The sequence below is a fragment of the Monodelphis domestica genome, chromosome 3, assembly GCF_027887165.1.
Source record: "Monodelphis domestica isolate mMonDom1 chromosome 3, mMonDom1.pri, whole genome shotgun sequence".
NCBI classification, from domain to species: domain Eukaryota; kingdom Metazoa; phylum Chordata; class Mammalia; order Didelphimorphia; family Didelphidae; genus Monodelphis; species Monodelphis domestica.
Genome location: NC_077229.1, coordinates 134928011 through 134942901, shown reverse-complemented (window position 1 = coordinate 134942901; position 14891 = coordinate 134928011). Strand labels below are relative to the sequence as shown.

General features: G+C 36.3%; 1 pseudogene; it reads right to left on the bottom strand.

Annotated features, from left to right (window-relative positions):
* The window catches only part of LOC130458079 (cyclic AMP-dependent transcription factor ATF-1-like), a 52449-nt pseudogene that overhangs the window by 29870 nt on the left and 7688 nt on the right, over positions 1–14891 (bottom strand).

The window sequence follows — 14891 nt, the reverse complement described above, 5'->3', positions numbered from 1 at the left end:
TGTCCCAGTTGTCAGTGTCCCAAATTTCCTGCATCCCCCAAAATTTATAATTTTCCTTTTCTGTTATATTAGTCAATCTGATAGGTGTGAGGTGGTACTTTAAAGTTGTTTTAATTTTCATCCTTTAATCAAGAGTAATTTAGAGCATGTTTTCATAGATCCACTGTTATTTCAACCAATCTCCATAAACACTGCATTGTACACCCCCTCTCTTTGAGGAATTCATGCCTCATCTATACCCTCTACTATGGGACATCTCTGACTGGGGGGGGGGGTAGTCGAGAAAAGAGCATCTCCTAAAGCCTCCATTTAATGAGGGTGCTCAGACTCCTTTGGAATTCTCCTGCATACCTCCACCAGATACCTTCTTCTCCTTTACCATTGAAATTTCCTTTTATGTATTGTCTTTCTGTATTAGATTGTAAGCCCCTTGAGGATAGATAGTCCTTTTTAATCTTTGTAGCCCTAGAACTTAGCAAAGTACCTGGAACATAGTAGGAACTTCATGAATATTTATTTATTGCTTCTCTCTTTTGTGGTTTTATTGGTTAATTTCCTTTTCAGTTTGTTAATATCCCTTTTAATATGGAACGTCTAAACTGAACTCAGTACTCTAAAAGTTGTCTAAACATGTCACAGTACAGTGATATGATCACTTCTCTCCATTTCTATTAATGGAACCTAACTTCACATCACCTTTTTTTGGCTTCCATTATCATATTGCTGATTGAGGTCCAATTTTGGAGGAGCTGCTAATCTGTACCTGCAGCAGGGAGTGTATAGAACAGAGCTGGTCAGTTGTGACTTTGAAGTAGAAATAGCCAAAAACATGCCAACTTTGCTGAGTGCTGACATGTGTAAGTTGCCTGATAGTTGGCTTTAAAAGTACAGGGAGCCTCAGCTTGCCTGAGTAGTAATTTAGAAGTAGAAAGAGCGAACAAGACCAGCTGTTCTCTTTCTCTCCTTGCTCATGCCCACAGCTGCTCCTGTCAGGGATCTTGGGGGCTTGGTGAGGGTTACAGCTGGAATGGAGATGTTTCCATCTGTAGGACTGCAGGTGGTTATATAATTAACCACACACACACATACACACACACATACACACACACACAGTCTTGGTGCTGTAAAGAGAAGCCTAGTAGCCACTCCATCAATGCAGTACATCTGCTCAGTGTGATGATGAGCTGGAAATGAGCCTGGAAATGAGAACTTAAAAATAAAACAAATCCTAAGTTTTTAGCACCCGAGGCTGCTTCTTCTGCAAGAATCACTGGTGGAGTACCAATTAAATTATTGAAAAAGAAGATTTGGAATGCATATTTGGGTTTCTTTCCCAACCACACACACTGTGAGCCCCTTCACTGTGGCTGTGAGAAGCCCTAGTATGTTTAGGGTTGCACTAGGCATAAGGAGAAAAAAATTTCCACTTATAGTTCCTACTTTTAATCCCTAATCTTTAGAACTTCCAGTCCTCTCTTAAAGGCTTAATGTTAGGAATAAGGTGTGGTGGAGACACTAATTATTTCCTATTTTTAACAAAAGAAGGATTTGAAAGGCTCTCAGGAACAACCCAGATAAGCAAATAGTGGGATCACCACCTAGGTTATTAGTTCTATTCTAGCTACTCAAAATATCATCCATAAGGGACATCTTGGAACTCGTTTAATTCTCCCCCTTCTCTAAGCCTACATCTCTTCTGAAATTCCTTTTTCCTGCTGAGGGTCCTACCATCTTTCTGGTCAACCAGGTATGCCATTTGGTATTGTCCATATATGCAATCTATTTTTAAATCTTCTCTTTTCTCTTTTCACATCTGTTCTATGTATCTTCTTTCCACTCACAAAAACTGTACCAGAGATGAGCTTCACCTGATATTAGGACTATTGTAACAATCTTCTAAATGGTTTCCTGATTCATCTCTCAATCTTCCATTCTATTATTGGAGACACCGTTGCTCTTCCTTTTACTCTAACCTCATCTAAGTGTGTGAAGGAGAGTATGCAGTTAATAGAAGACTGAATGAAGAAGACCTAAGGTCAAATCTAGCCTCAAACATTTGCTAGATATGTAATCCTGGGCAAGTCACTTGACCTCCATCTGCCTCAGTTTCCTCATCCATAAAATGGAGATAATAATGTCATCTTCCTCGCAGGGCTACTGTGAGGATAAAGTGACTTAATATTTGCAAAATACTTTGGAGGGCTTGAAATGCTATATAAATGTTAGCTATTATTGTTATAACTTTTCTTCCTTTGTCACTATCACAGTATGAATAGTAACTCCCACTCTATTATTCCATTTTTATTCCTTCAGACGACAAGAATTCATTTACACAATTTATTCACAACATAAGAAATACCTAGAATAGTGTTGTAGATACATTTTAAAAATATCTTATTTTTATTTATACCTTTTTAAAAGTCATGTTCATTTCTGAATGTCTCTTTCACTTCCTCTGTCCAAAGAACCATTATTTCTAATAAAAATTTTAAGAGAGGAAAAAAAAATCCAACAGAAATAGGCAATATATCAACCGTGTCTGACAACAAACATATGTACAATCTACATCCATAGTTCCCTAAGTCCTCCCCTACCTTCCCAGTTATAAAAAGAAGTATATTTTTCTCAATTCTTTTCTTAAAGTCAAAGTTGAACATTTAATTATGCAGTCTTCAATCCTTCAGTCCCCTCCGGAGGCTGTTGTCATTTCCATTTTCGTTGTTCTAATTATTAGGTATGTTTTCCTGGTTCTGTTCACTTAATTTTGAATCAGTTCATATAATTCTTTCCATGTTTTCCCAAACTTTTCATAAACTATCATTTTTACTGGGCAGTGCTACTTCATTATAGTAGTACACCAGAGTTTGTTTGGTCATTCCCCAGTCAATGGGTATTGACTTTGTTTCCATTTTTAAAAGCTTATAGCTAACTAAAAGTGTATATGAAGATTCTATTCAGCTTATATTGGATGGTTAATTAAACTTTTAATTAGTTTTAAAGCAGTTTTAAAACAAAGTTTTCTAGGCTCCATCCTCATGATCTTCTCTAGGTCTAGAACTGGTATTTAATGGCTCTTCCTTCAAAGCTCTAAAAGTGTCATCTGCTGGCTCCCAACACTGCTATCCTGGCTTAGGTTCATTTATCTTGGTATATCTGGCAGAAATCATTTGCCATTTTGTAATTTCAGGTTCACTTTCAGCCAATCAAGAAGCCTTCTTCTGACTAATGGTTTTTGGTGGGTCATCAACATTCTCTAAAGAGAGATAGATGTCTTCTCTCTTTTTCTTAGGTGTATGCATATAGGTCAAAACAATGGCATCAAGTGTAGAATAAACATCATCCATAAAATAAATTAAACCTGACTTCTAACTGAATCCCAGTCATAAAAGACACACTTTTGTCATTACAATTTTCTACCCTTCTATTGAATTCAAGTAAGTTCCATTCCTTGATTTTATAGCTGAGGAAACTGAAGCCAACCCAGACAGGCAAAGTGATTTGATCAAAATCACACAACTAATAATAGTTGCTATTTGTTTGGTGCTCTGTAATTCATCATGTGTCTTAAACACATTATTTCACATCATCCTCACCACTACCTAGTAAGGTCAGCAGTAAAAAATATTGTAAACCCTATTTTGCAGATGAGAAAAACCAAGCCACAGAGAGATTAAATGACTTGCACAAAGTCAACAGCCAATTCTACAGTCAAGTCTTGACCTCAGTTATTGTGACTGCAAGTCTAATGTCCTTTCTTTTAATTATAGCAGGCTGTTTTCCTCACCCCAGCATACTGGCTATTATTCCCCAAACCTGTTCATACTCACAATTAATTGGTTCTACTTAAGCCCTACTACCTACAGTATTAAAATTGTACTAAGGAAGGGGAGATGTAAAGTCTCCTCCACTCATAGTTCAGTGACTCAAAACAAATATATTTTTTAAAAAATAAGATCTTATTTTTCTCTAATTACACATAACAACTTTAACGTTTAAAAAGCATTTCTAAATTTTCTGTCTCCCTTATATTCTTCCTCCTTTCCCCTCTTCCTGAGATAGTAAGTAATCTGATATAGATTTTACCTGTGTAATCATATAAAACATTTTTCCATATTATTCATTTTATGGATGTGATCTCAAACAATAAAAGAAAATAACAAGGAAGGAAGTGAAATATAGTGTATTTGTTCTGTATTCAGACACAGTAAGTTCTTTTCCTGGAGGTAGATGGTATTTTTCATCAAGAGTATTTGGGTCTTAGATTACTGTATTGCTAAGAATAGGTTATTTACATTTATCCATCAAACAATATTGCTATTAATGTGTACCAATGTTCTTTTGGTTCTGCTAACATTAATTTGCATCATTTCATGCAGATATTTCCAGGGTTTTCTGAAATGATCCTTCTTGACATTTCTTAGAGTACAATAGTATTATAATCATATTATACCATTTTTTTAGCCAGTCCCCAATTGAGGGATATCCCTTCAATTTCCAATTCTTTGCTACCACAAAAATAGCTGCTATAAATATTTTTTTTGTAAAAATAGGTTTCCCCCTATTTTAGATCTTTTGGGGATACTGACCTAGTAGTGGTATTGTTGGATCAAAGGGTTTTTACCCATTTTAGAGCCCTTTGGGCATAGTTCCAAACTGCCCCCTAGAAAGCCTGGATAAGATCATAACTCTATCAACAGTGTATTAGTGTCCTAGTTTTCCCCATATCCCTTCCAACATTTGTCATTTCTTTTTTCTGTCATATTGGCCACTCTGATAGGTGCAATGTAGTACCTCAGAGTTGTTTTAATTTGCATTTCTCTAATCAAGAGTTATTTTAAGTATTTTTGTGACTACAGATTATTTTAATTTATTTATCTGAAAACTGTCTGTTGTATCCTTTGACCTTTTATCAATTAGAGAATGATATTTTTTTTTATATTTGCCTCAGTTCTGTATATATTTGAGAAATGAGACCTTTATCAGGGATACTAGCTGTAAATATTTCCCCCCCAGCTTTGGACTTTCTTTCTAATTGTGATTGCATTGGTTTTATTTGTACAAGACTTGAAAAAATAATATAATAAAATTTTTTCATTTATATCTTAGAATACTATCACTTGTTTTGCAATAAATTCTTCCCTTTTTCATATATCTGACAGGGAAAGTATTTCTATGTTCCCTTAATTTGCTTATGGTTTCACCCTTTATGTTTAAATCATGTACTCATCTTGACCTTATCATGATGTATGGTGTGAAATGTTGGTCTATTCCTGGTCTCTGCCATACTGTTTTCCGGTTTTCTCAAGCATTTTTGTCAAATAGCAAGTTCTTGCCCCTAAACTTGGATCTTCTGATTTACAAAACATTGCATTACTATGGCCATTTATTACTAGCTATTGTGTATCTAATCTATTCCACTAAAACACCAATCTATTTTTTAGCCAGTACCAAATTGTTTTGATGATTACTGCTTTGAAATACAATTTGAAATCTGGTACTAGTAGGCCATGTTCCTTCAGATTTTTTTTTATTGATTCTTTTGATATTAACCTTTTGTTCTTCCAGATGAATTTTGTTATTTTTATCTCTATAAAATAATTTTAGGATAGTTTGATTAGTATTCAATAACCAGGTTAACAGGTAGAATATTCATTTTTATTATATTGATTCAGTCCATCCATGAGCAATTAATATTTTTCAGTTGTTTATATCTTACTTTATTTGTGTAAAAAGTGTTTTGAAATTTTGTTCACATATTTTCTGAGATTGTCTTGGAAGATTCTTTTCTATCTTTTGCTGCTGGGCTTTGTTGATAGCATATAGAAAAACTGATGATTTATGTGGTTTTTTTATTATGTTGCAACTTAGCTAAAATTTTTATTTCAACTAATTATTTTAGCTGATTATCTAGAATTCTTTAAACATACGATCATATCTTCAGAGAGTGATAGTTTTATTTCTTCTTTGCTTATTCCAATTCCTTCAATTCTTTTTCTTTTCTTATTGCTATACCTAGCATTTCTAGTCCAATACTGAATAATATTGATGGTAATAAGATTCCTTGCTGAACTCCTGATTTTATTGGGAAGGCTTCTACTTTATCCCCATTACTGATAATGCTTGCTGATGGTTTTAGATACATACTACTTATTAGTTTATGGAAAGCTCCTTTCATCTTTATCTCTCTTGTGTTTTTAATAGTCAATAACTTTTTCTACATTGATTGAGATAATCATATGATTTCTACTTGTTTTGTTACCTATATGGTCAATTAGGCTGATAGTTTCTCTAGTATAAAATTCTACCTAGTTGTAGTGAATAATCTTTATGAAATATTGTTGTAATCTCCATCCTGTATTTTATATAAAATTTTCATCATGCATATCTTAAGGCTACTGTACTGTCATTTGTAGCCTCTAACTTTTTCTCTTCTTCCTTTCTTTTTTCCTTCTTTTCTTCTTTTTTCATCTTCCTTTCCTTATTATAAAGTTCTGAAGGGTTGAGAGTTTGGGGACAGAACTAGTCACAAACAAGTTATCCCACCTTCTATAGGAAGCCTTTCCTAATTCTTCTTAATTCTAATATCTTCTCTGTTGATCATCTTCTATTTTTCCATAGGTAGTTAAGATTTCTGGACCTGGAATCCAGAAGATCTGAGTTCAAATCTGGCGTCACATACATACTAGCTGTGTGACCCTGAGAAAGTCACTTAATCTCCGATTGCTTTAATTTCCTCATCTGCAAAGTGGGAAAAATAATAGAAGTGAACTGAAAAGGTTATTGTGAGAATCAAATGAGATAATATTTGCAAAAGTACTTAGCATCGTGTCTGACTCTCTATAAATGCCTCCTTTCTCTTATCCCATGTAGAGCTTATCTATGTATGTTTGCCTGCATGTTGGCTTCCCCATTAGACCCCCAAGCTCGTTGAGAACAGGACCTGTCTTTTGCTTCCCTTTGTTTCTTCAATGCTTCCCATATAGTAGGCACTTCATAAATATTTATTGACTGACTAGCAGACTAACTTTGAGCAACAAGTCATCTCTTAGAACTTCTATCCCATTATCTTTTAAGTAAGGGAGCTGATCTCTAAGATTCTTTCCACCTCAAATTCTACAAATTTAAGTTTATCCTTGATGCTCATCCACTTCCCCCTTAGGGGCCTGCTATCTTCATATTTTTACTGGACCTTCAATTGCCCTATCCAACTCAGGCCTGTCTTTCCTGGGTGATGTTCTCAAGATACAAACCTTTCTCTCTTCTTATTTTCTGTTCCCGCAGTTATCTGTTCTTACACAACTGTTGCTTTGGCATTTGCCAAATGAATGCACAAAACATCTGGAATTGTTATAACATTTAGGGTATTAATGTGCATCAAGAGGATTTCTATTTTCTCAGGGAATAACCTCAATCCAAAGGTATTCATTTCTAAGAGTGCTCTGAAGATATAGGAGATTCTTCAAGTTGTTAAGTTTTTCTTTTCATGTTTGCATTTTATTTTTCATTTGTTTATAGTATCCCATTGCCAAAGCATAGTTTGCTTTTGGAAATTTGATATTTGATTGCCTAAATAGGCACAGAGGTCTTTATCACCATTATGGGTGGCAGGAAGTAGGAGTCATAATCTCAAGTCCACTGTGGAATGAGGCAGAAGACTGAAAATCTCTTGATCAGATTGCAGTCAGTCTAGAGAAAATATAAAGAGGAATAGATCAAGTCTGTTGGATTAGTGAATTGTATAGGACTTTTCATGACTCATCCCAATATCTGTGGATCATTAAACACCAAGATTTTTTAAAATTACTTAATTTTTCAACCATGGATAGTTATGCAGGTTTCTTTGGGATGGTAATAGATTTCATTAAGGGCATTTTGTATACTAGGGATTGATGCTATGAGCATCACAACAAAGAATTTCTATTTCTACTGAGTTGGGAATGAGGAAAATGTGTGTGTGTGTGTGTGTGTGTGTGTGTGTGTGTGTGTGTGTGTGTGTGTAAGACATCTCTCCAAGGTAAATTAGAGAGGATCATAGGAAATGAGATGTTTGGTTCAAAGGAAATTGATGTTAGGGTGAAGACAACATTAAACCTGTTACTAAGTTCAATGGGGAGAGTGACCTCATTATCCATAGATAATAGCTATGAGAATCTAGGACAGGATGAAATGAACTTTAAAGGAGAAAGATATAGTTGGTCAAGTGATGGTGGCATCACTTGAAAGGGAGGGCCTGAAAATGGCAGTGGGGATGGTGATAGAAATGTATGCCAAGTCTCTCTCCTAATCTCATTTGTTAGGGCATGTGAAAGGTGGGAAAAGGAAGGGAATAAGATTTATATGTTGCCTACTTTATGCCAGACACTGTGCTAAGCAGTTTTTAAAAATTACAAATACTATCTAATTTGATTTTCACAAAAACTGCACAGTATGTGCTATTACCTTCATTTTATAATTGAGGAAACTTAGGCAATTTGAGGTTAATTGGCTTACAAAAGATCAAAAAGCAGTCAGTGGCAGAGATAGGATTTGAACTCAGGTCCTCTGACTCTAAATTTAGTGATCTTTCCATTGCCCTTCAACAGATGAAGGTTTTCAGGGGAACCAATTGAAAGAAAAGCAGGAGGAGATAGTAACTGGGATAGGGTTTGGACTGAGTAGGGGGCAGTGACCATCCACTTTTGCTATTACAACTTTCAGTTGATCCTAAGAACTCTCTGAGGCATGGGTCTCCTGGATAAATAGTCCCCATTTCCTTCCTCTGTGGGCAGGTGTCTGAAGAAAGGCATCTGTGAGTTACAGGTCTCTGAAGGCAGCATAAAGACAAAGTGGAAGAGTGAGCCAATGGTGATGGCCAAAAGGGGATGGGATACAGGAAATGCACACCATAGGGTGTTGGCATCTGTGACATATCCCCAGTCATACCATGATAGCTCTGACTAGTTGCAATAAATTTAACGTCATCTTTAAAAAAAACATTGTTGGGATAAAACTTGTTTTCTTTTGTTAATCTTTCTATATGGATTGCACAGAGATATACTGCATGATGCTGGTGAACATATCAGATGAATATACGTCTTCCTATTTTACCTCTCATTGACGGTGCTACCCAGCAGATCACTGAACAAAGACATTTCTATTATAATATTTGTCATAAAATCTTCTATGATTTTTACCATATACATGAGAAATACTCCTTTAAAACCACTAAAGCTGTATTTTATTTCTCCTGAGTCAAAATCATTTTAATGTCAAAACTAATAAATGAATGAATCAGCAAGTATTTTTTAAGTATCTATTATGTTTTAGATGATAGAGAAATATAAAGATGCTACGGATAGAAAGCCAAAAATGAAACACTTCTTACCCTTGCAGGGTATATTCCATTATGGTAATGGGTTGTGTATGGAAGGGGATTGTGGAGAACATATGGAAGCATATGTACATACAAAATAGAGAAAAGGCTTCATGTGACAAGAGGTGCTTGAGCTGAGTTTGAGAGGAGCACAATATTTTCAGAGGGAAAACTGAGGAAGGAATGTATTTTGGGCATGAGGGACAGCAAAGACAGAGGGGAAAGAGATAGGTTTATGTGAGAGAAATAGCAAAAAGGCTAGTCTGGCTGGACCATGGATTATAGGAAAAAGAAGCAATATATGACAAGGTCAAAAGGCAGGTTGAGACAATGCTATAAAAAGAATTAAAAAACCCAACAGAGGAGTTTATATTTGATCCTAAAAGGAATAGTGAGGTGTTGGAGTTTACTGAGTAGAGGAATGACATATTTAGACCTGCATTTAGGAAAAGCTTTGTGGAAGATGTATTGGAGTGCAGTGAGACTTGAGGCAGGGTGAGCAAGTAGGAAGGTATTACAATGTTCAGAAAAGAGATGATGAGGATCTAAACAAAGGTGGTTGCTATATTAATAGAGAGAAAGAGTTGGAAATAAGATATACCACTAAGTGCCAATTATATGAAGGCATTATACAAGGCAGTGGGGATGGGATGGGGATAGAGATAGGATCTCAAATTTCACTGGTGTAGAGAACTCTTGAATAAGGAAATCCTCATTACCAGTGTAAACCAGAGCCTTCTTTGTCACATACATATTTAGAGTTAACTAGATCATTGTTAAGTGAGGTACCCAGGATCACACAGGCAGTATGTGCCAGAGGTGAGACTTAACTTGGATGTCAACTCTCTCTCTCTCTCTCTCTCTCTCTCTCTCTCTCTCTCTCTCTCTCACCATACCAAAGTACAAAGACAAATGGGCCACTTTAAACCCTGACTTCGAGAAGTTTCCATTCTATTGGGAAAAAATGACATATGGATAAATAGGGAAATGCAAAACAAAGATTAAAAACCAACACAAAGTAATGTTGTGGATGAGAACATCAGAAAAGATGATATTTAAACCTCAAAAAAAAAAAACAGGGAATCTGAGAGGTAAAACTAAAGAAGTGGTACATTGTAGGTATAGGTAGACCATTCTCATAAACATTTTACAGGACTAAGAAAGGCAATGTATATACCAGTACTTGTCAAGATTTTATCAAGTCATCCCTTTCCCAACATCCTTTTAATAAGAAGTTAGCTTTCTTTCATTCTTCTGAAATAAGAAATGCAAAAAATAGCATGCAAAAAGACCTTGAAAAATGCATAGGGAAAGTGAAAATTAGTTTTCTCAGAGGGCTGAGGAGCAGGGACCACTTTCATTTAGGATGGAGCAGGGATGACTTTATTAAGGGGATGACAATTAAATTGAGCCTTATATGGATAGAGACTGTACCTGTGATTTCATTGGAATAGAACAACATCTTCAGATGTAGATTAGTACCTTCTGTAGTAAAGACTTTACAGTCTAAAGAGTTACCTAGAGCATTGATGGCAAACCTTTTAGAGACTGAGTGCCCAAACGATAACCCTCACACCACCCATGAGCCCCCTGACTTACCCCAGTCAGGGGATGGAGGAAGCATTCCCATTGGGCTGCTGGCCAGAGGTATGGTTCATGGGAGAAATTTTCTTAGACACTATTGAGACTTCAGGGAAGGAAGCAGCCCCTTCTGGCAGGCTCCAACACACATGCCATTGGTTCACCAATATGGACCTCGACTATCTTTCAGTTACCTGAGAGAGTTACTTGAGTTGCTTGTTGTCAAATGTTCAATATGTTCCTCGGATGAGATTTCAACCAAGACCTTCTTGGCTAGTTCTCTCTTCACAATAGTACTTCAGTGCCTCTTATGAGTCTTATAAGACATGGAAGATTTCAGCAGGAGGAAAGTTTAGGAGATGGAGACTTGTCATGAACAAAAGTATAGAAGGGAAAAGCATGGAATGTGTTGCAGTCATGTCTGACTCTTCATGACCCAAGATCATTCTATCTTCTACTATCTCTTTAAGTCTGTCCAAGTGCATGCCAATTATTTCCCTTACACTATCCATCTCAACCTCTGCCTTCTTCTTTTGCTTTTAGTCTTCCTCAGCATCAGGGTCTTTTCCAATAAGTTTTGTCATGTGGCCAAAGTATTTAAGCTTCAGCTTTAGTATTTGATCTTTCAGTGAATAGTCTGAACTGATTTCCTTAAGCATCTTCTAATTTAATCTCCTTTCTGTCCAAGTGTCTCTCAGAAGTCTTCTCCAGCAATGCAATTTGAAAGTATCAGTTTTGTAGGACTCAGCTTTCCTTATAGTCCAGCTCCATAGCTCTACCTTACTACTGGAAAAACCATAGCTTTGACTATAAAGTCCTTTGTTGACAAGATAATATCTCTGCTTTTTAGTATGGATATGTTTGGGGGATGGCAATTAGTACAATTTTCTAGTGGTTACATGGTAGAAATGTGATTACAGAAGCAAGGAAATATATGATGAACCCAGCTTAATTACCTGTCCAAAACCTTTGTTTTTTAATTGGTAGGTAGTGAGGAGCCATGAGTTGTATTTTAGCAGGGAATAATATTACAGGGACAGGAGTAGGATTTGGATTTGTGAGGAACTTCCCTCTATCAGTGCTTGCTATTCCTTATCAGCAATTTAAAGTCGCACAAAATTGCCTAGAATGTTGAGAGATAAAATGATTTGCCTAGTCACAGAGCTATTACATGCCAGAAGCTAGTCTTGAACCTAGGCCTTCCCGCATGCAAGTACATCTCTCTATCCACTATGAAACACTGCCTGCCTCTACATATTACCAGAACTGTGCATTAACAACCATTACTCATAGTTTATAACTTACAAATGTATTTCTTCAAAATAACTCCTTGTGATAATACAGGTATAATCCAGTAGAATTGGGAAACAACATGCATCCTATAACTTTGGAAAAGTTATGTGTAAATTTGCTATTGGAATAAAATAAAGATAAAATTCAAAATCACTCCTTGACTCAGGGTAGGCATTGATATCTCCATTTTGAGTATTGTTGTTGGTCAATTGTGTCCAATTCTTTGTGATCCTCTTTGGTTTTCTAAGCAAAGATCCTAGAATAGTTTGCCATTTCCTTCTCCATCTCATTTTATTGATGAGGAAACTGAATGAGGCAAATAGAGTTAAATAATTTGCCCAGGGTCACAAAACAAGTAAGAGTCTGCAAACCAGATTTGAACTCAGGAAGAGGAGTCTCCCTGACTCCAGGCCCAACACTGCCACACAGTGCAATAAACTGAGACTTTGAGGCAAGGAGTTTTTTGTTTTTTTTTTTTTCCCCTATGTCAGTCACGTCTGACTCTTTGTAACCCCATTTGGAGTTTTCTTGGCAAAGATACTTGGATGGTTTGCCATTTCTTTCTCTAGCTAATTTTGCAGATGAGAAAACTGAGGCAAACAGGATTTAGTGACTTGCCCAGGGTCATACAACTAATAAGTGTCTAAGGCCAGATTTGAACTCATATCCTCTTGATTTCAGAGGCAACCTAGCAACCCCACTTCTCCATTATCCCATTGCTAGGAAATCTCTGAGGTTGAATTCAAAGCTCTGTCTCCAGTGCCCTCACCACTACATTAGACTGGAACTTAGGAAGATTAGTTTGGCAGTGGCAGGTTCAGGATGGATTGAAGGAAGCCTTCACCTTTTTGAAAGAAGGAGCTCCTCTTCATTTTGCTAAAGCCTTAGTGAGCAGATGCTATAAACAGAGCTTTAAACACAGGAGGAGCTGACAATGAATATAAGATCAGGGGATAGGACTCTAGCTGCTAAACGCACTCCTTTCTCCATCACCCTGGGAATCTTGGCAAATTGTGGATTGTAACATGGCACAAGAGACTGTTTATTGGCAACTAAAAGCTTTAGATGGGCCTGGATGGGAGTGAAGGAATCTGCCTGCCTACCAAGATATTGATCTTAAAGATCTGCCTGCAGGTCTTAATCAATTAGCTGGGATGGCCTTATCTACCTCTCCACTGATGGTTTGGGGATTCCTTCTGCATCCCAGGTTTATATCATCCCGGCTCTCGTGAGGAATGCTGTCATGTTGTAACATAAGCTAAGGTGACAGTAGCAATAATGTGCTACATCTTAGTCAAGATGAAGTGTAAACTAATACAAGTTGCTGCATGATAATAGAGCCTGATATTAAGTGACAACTGAATTATTGATCACCTCTCCAAAACTCTCTTGAATGAAATATTAATATAGCAATATTGTGTGTGTGGCCAGAATTCTTTATGAATTATTCCTTTGCTCAACAATTCTACTTCCTAATTTACTTGACATCAGCTGAATTGTGTATGTTTCTTAAACAGGGCTGGAGTAGATGGAGTATTTGAATATTAACTATTATGTGATAGCAGTGTCCATAGAATCATAGATTTAGAGCTAGAAAGGATCTTAGAGATTTTTGAGTCTAACCCCTTCATTTTACAGATGAAGAAAGTGAGCCTGAGAGACTGAGACTTGCCAGGGAAATACGTTTCCTTCAAGCTAGTAAGAATCTGAAGCTGAATTTGAACTTAGGTCTTTCTGCCTAATCTCTGTGCCCTATACACTATTCTCTCCAGCTCCCTCTCAGACTTGCTTTGAACTTTGCTTTGAATATTAGAAAAGAAGTAATTGATTTTTCTAGGTTAAATCTTGTTTCATACATTTGCTGTGTGGTCTTGGGCAAGCCATGTAATTTTTCTCAACAATTTCTTTATTTGTAAAATATGGATAATATCTCTAGATAGCAGTATCTCACAGGATTCTTATTAGGATTAGATGAAAGAATATATATAAAGAGACTACCTCAAAACACTGAAGGCACTATATATTCAGCTAGTATTGCTCTTATTATAAAGGCAGGGGGAGGGATAAACATTCATTAAGTGCCTACTATGTGCCCAGCACTCTGCTAAGCCATAAGAACACAAAGAAAAGCAAAATCATGTCCCTGCTCTCAAGGAACTCATAGTCTAATGAAGGAGCCACCATGCAAAGAAATCTGGGCAAACAAGCTATAGTTGGGATAAACTGATAAATCAATAAAAGAAAGATGTTTGCTAGCATTAAGGGCATTTGAAAAGGTTTGTTGTAGAAGATGAAATTTTATCTAGGACTTGAAAGAGGTCAGAGAAGCCAAGAGGTAGAAATAAGGAGGGAGAACAAGGTTAAAAGATTCCCAAACATAGATTTTTAGTTGAAGACAAAAAAGGTAATATCTTGCCTTCCCACTAATTATATTCCTCTAGTACAACCTCTGGGAAGTGAGGAAAACCAGTGAAAAATCATTGATACATAAGAGAGAGTATTTTGTTTTTCTCCCATTACACATAAAATAATTTTTAACATTAATTTTTTAAGATTTAAGTTCCAAATTCTCTCCCTTCTTTGGATCTTCCATCTCCCATTACTCTGCCTTTCCCTCCCCAATCCCTGAGATAATAACCAATCTGATGTAGACTTTACATACATG